This window comes from Bos grunniens, chromosome 11 (assembly GCF_055505025.1).
Source record: "Bos grunniens cultivar Pamir isolate PY7600 chromosome 11, Bosgru_T2T1.0, whole genome shotgun sequence".
In the NCBI taxonomy this organism is placed as follows: Eukaryota; Metazoa; Chordata; class Mammalia; order Artiodactyla; family Bovidae; genus Bos; species Bos grunniens.
The window spans coordinates 39342634-39346327 of record NC_141175.1 but is presented as its reverse complement, the minus strand read 5'-3'; the positions used below and the strand labels follow the sequence as shown (position 1 = coordinate 39346327).

At 39.4% G+C, this 3694-nt stretch overlaps 1 long non-coding RNA gene across 1 annotated transcript; it reads right to left on the bottom strand.

Moving 5' to 3' along the window:
• Window positions 1–863: 863 nt before the first annotated feature.
• Window positions 864–3358, bottom strand: LOC147362963 (uncharacterized). The gene is made up of 2 exons (XR_015136637.1): window positions 3073–3358; window positions 864–2926 (listed from the first exon to the last, which is right to left on the bottom strand). It is a non-coding gene; the product is annotated as an uncharacterized LOC147362963 (long non-coding RNA).
• Between the last annotated feature and the right edge of the window lie 336 nt (window positions 3359–3694).

The window sequence follows — 3694 nt, the reverse complement described above, 5'->3', positions numbered from 1 at the left end:
CCACAGCTCACAGGCTTCATTGCTACACAGGCAGCAAAGTAATTGTGGCACACGGGCTCAGTAGCTGTGGCTCCCGGGCTCTAGAGCACAGGCTCAAGAGTTGTGGCACACAGGCTTAGCTGTTCTGTGATATGTGGGACCTTCCTGGAACAGGGATCAAACCCATGTCTCCTGCATTGGCAGGTGGATTCTTTACCACTGAGCCACCAGAGAAGCCCTGCTCTTAACCTTTAGAAATTCCAATGGTTTTAGAAATGGGATGAAGACAAAATGTACTTTTTTATTATAATAAATCACAATATCCCAATTATAAAGATGTCAATTTTTCCCCATGGGAAACTGAAAAATGGTCTCCTCAGACAGTAAAGCATCTGCCTGCAATGCGGGAGACCCGGGTTCAATCCCTGGATGCAAACAGTTGGACAAGACTTAGCACACACGCATTCCTATTTAATTAGGAGCAATCAAAGTATCTTCAAAGTCAAGGAAGGCCAGTAGCCACCAGAAACTAGAAGAGGCAATGAATGGATTCTCCCCTCCAGCCTCCAGATGGACTGTGGCATTGCTGACACCTTGAGTTCAACTCAGTGATACAGATATCAGACTTCTGGCCTTCAGAACTACAAGAATTCATTTCTGTTGTTGTTAAGCCATAAAGTCTGGTCATTTGTTATAGCAGCCATAGGAAACAAAAACATCCCCAAAAGGATATTTAAATTAAATACAATTCAATTTTTCATCCAATTCTACTTTTCTAGAATCTGTAAAAATTATTCTAACATTTTGAGAAAAATAAGAAAATTAAAATGGCCATAACATTCTTGGAAAGAAAAAAATGTAATGAAGAAGGACTTATACCAGCAGATATTTAAGTGTGCTTTAATGAAATTGTGATTACTACATGAGAATAGAGAAGTCAATCTATAGAATAGAATAAAATCTAAAATCAATTCTATCTATGCTTATATAAGGATTTAGAATATGATTAAGATAGCATTTCAAACTGGTGGGGTAAGTGTGGCTTGTTCAATAAAGGATGTCAGGCAAGTTGCTAATTAACCACTTGTATAAAAAAATAATAATTTATATTACTTAACTCATATCATGAATCACCATTAATTCTAGAGAGGTTAAATAAATATTTATGTATAAGTAAATTCTCTACCCAGAGAGAATTTTTAATAAATTATAAATTATTGTAAATCCAAAGGATGCCATAGTAGGCAGTCATTAAAAACAATGAGAAAAATATTTTATGACATGGAGAGATGACTGCAAGCACTGTTAATTGAAGAAGGCAGGTTATAAAAAAGTATGTACTGCACCATTCCATTCAGAATTTTTTACTATATGCATATATGGTTAGAGAAACAACTCAAAAGACAGATCCAAACATATCAGTAATTTTTTTCAGTGGTACAATTATGTGCTGAGTCACTTCAGTCATGTCCAGCTCTTTGCGACCCTATGGACTGTAGCCTGCCAGGCTCCTCTGCCCCGGGGATTCTCCAGGCAAGAATACTGGAGTGGGTTGCCACACCCTCTTCCAGTGGATCTTCTTCCTTCCAATCCAGCGGTCAAGCCCACATCTCTTATGTCTCTTGAATTGGCAGGCAGGTTCTTTACCACTAGCGCCACTATAGGCTATCTGTATTTTCCTCTTTTTACTGATCTGGATTTTTAAAAATAATAAATATACATTGGTTCTGAAAAAAAGTATTTAAATTTATGTGATTACTCTAATTAGGAGTAATCAAAGTATCTTCTTTTTCAAGATAAAATTCTAATATGCTTGGTTGCAAGGTATAATATATTGGTTTCACTGGGTACCTACTTATATTACTTAATCTTTCACAATACTGTTGAGACAGATAATAAAAATATAAAATAATCCCCACTTTACAGATAAGGCAATGAAGCCCTAAAGTCAAGCACCAGACTAGGATTTGAAGTCACATCTGTTTTTAAGGACCATGCCCTTATTTGTAATACCAAAACACTGGAAATAACCTAAACCTCCTTCAGGGGAACCAGATAAATTACACTACATTCATACAGTATAAAACTCTGCAGCTACAAAAATAAAACTGAGAATGCTCTCTGTACACGTAGAAGGAAATGTTTCCAAGATATAGTGTTAAGTGGGGGTGGAGGATGGGGAACCCAACAAGGTGCAAAAGGTTTGTATAGCATGGCACCATTTGTTAGAATGGAGTAAAGAAGAAAATATATTTTAGCTTGTATATACATAAAAGGCTTCTCAGGTAGCTCAGTGGTAAAGAATCTGCCTGCCAATGCAGGAGACACAGGTTCAACTGCTGGGTTGGGAATATCTCCTGGAGTAGGAAATGGCAAGTCACTCCAGTATCCAGTATTCTTGCCTGGAAAATTCCATGGACCAAGGATCCTGGCAGGCCATGGTCTGTGGGGCTGCAAAGAGTCAGACATGATTGAGGGACTGAGCATGCACACACATGCACAGAAACATCACTAGTGGGATAAACAAAACCTAGTAACAGAGTTTTCTGTTTAGGATGGGGGAAATGGGCAGACTGGGAACAGGAACAGGAGAGAGACTTTTTGTTCAGTCAGTTCAGTCGCTCAGTCGTGCCAACTTTTTGTCATATACATTTTTATACTATTTTAGTTTTGAGCCATGTATATAAATTACCAATTCAAAAAAGTAAATACACATAAACATTTTAAAAGCAAAATAAAATAAAACAAAACTTTGTCCTTTCTGCTCTTCCACATGCCTTAGACGTCTTTGGAAGGTAGTCTGCATCCGCTTTTCAATGAGACACATGGGGTAGCAGGCCTCAGGATTCCTCCAGTGGCTGGAACAACAGCGTCAGCACAGAGATCAGGAAGACGCCCGGCCAGCAAGCAGTGCCAGGCCAAGCACGCCCTCTTTCCTTACTCCTAACTTAGAAAAACAAAACCAACACAAACCCACTCATCAGCATTTCTGTAGCCAGCTGTTAACCAATCCTCTTCCTGCCCTTTCCTTTCTTTTCTTCCTTTTTCCAGAAAAACCTGGAAAGCTCTGCAAAGCTTTGCAAAATGACTTACTTGCTCTGGCTGCCTTGTTTTTCTTCTCTCCTTTGGCCTGTGTCATCCTCTGAGGCAAGGACCGCAGTCTGACTTCCTGCCAGCTGGCCTGCTGGGTTCATTTCAGTGTCTTCAAAACACACACACACACACACACACACACACACACACACACACAAAACACAACAACTGTATTTTCCTAAACCTACAAACCTCAAGTTAGGGGTCATTTTGTCCAGCTTCATCCAAAGTAGAACATCTCAGTTATAAAAATTTAGGCGAGTAAATGTATTTGGTTTTAAACACAATCCCTTGGTTTCACTTTGTCTACCCAATCAACTCGGAGTGACAACTCTCATAAAATATCTGCTCGAGCTAGGAATCCCATGGGGCAGGACTAATTGTGTGTCGAGTTTAGCAGAGCAGAGAGCCCCAGTAAATTTCCATTTAGCAATTCAGTGACTGTCAGTTGACACCTAATATGTATCCATGGCTATCTGAGGCCCTGTGCTGGAGACAAAAACAAATGTAAGACCCAGCTCCGGCCCTCAATCTCTAATCCCCCGTTAGGACATCTTCAGCTCATAAATGTGTCTGGACTCATTCGTTTTGTTCTTTTAAATCCATTTGCAAGCTATCTACT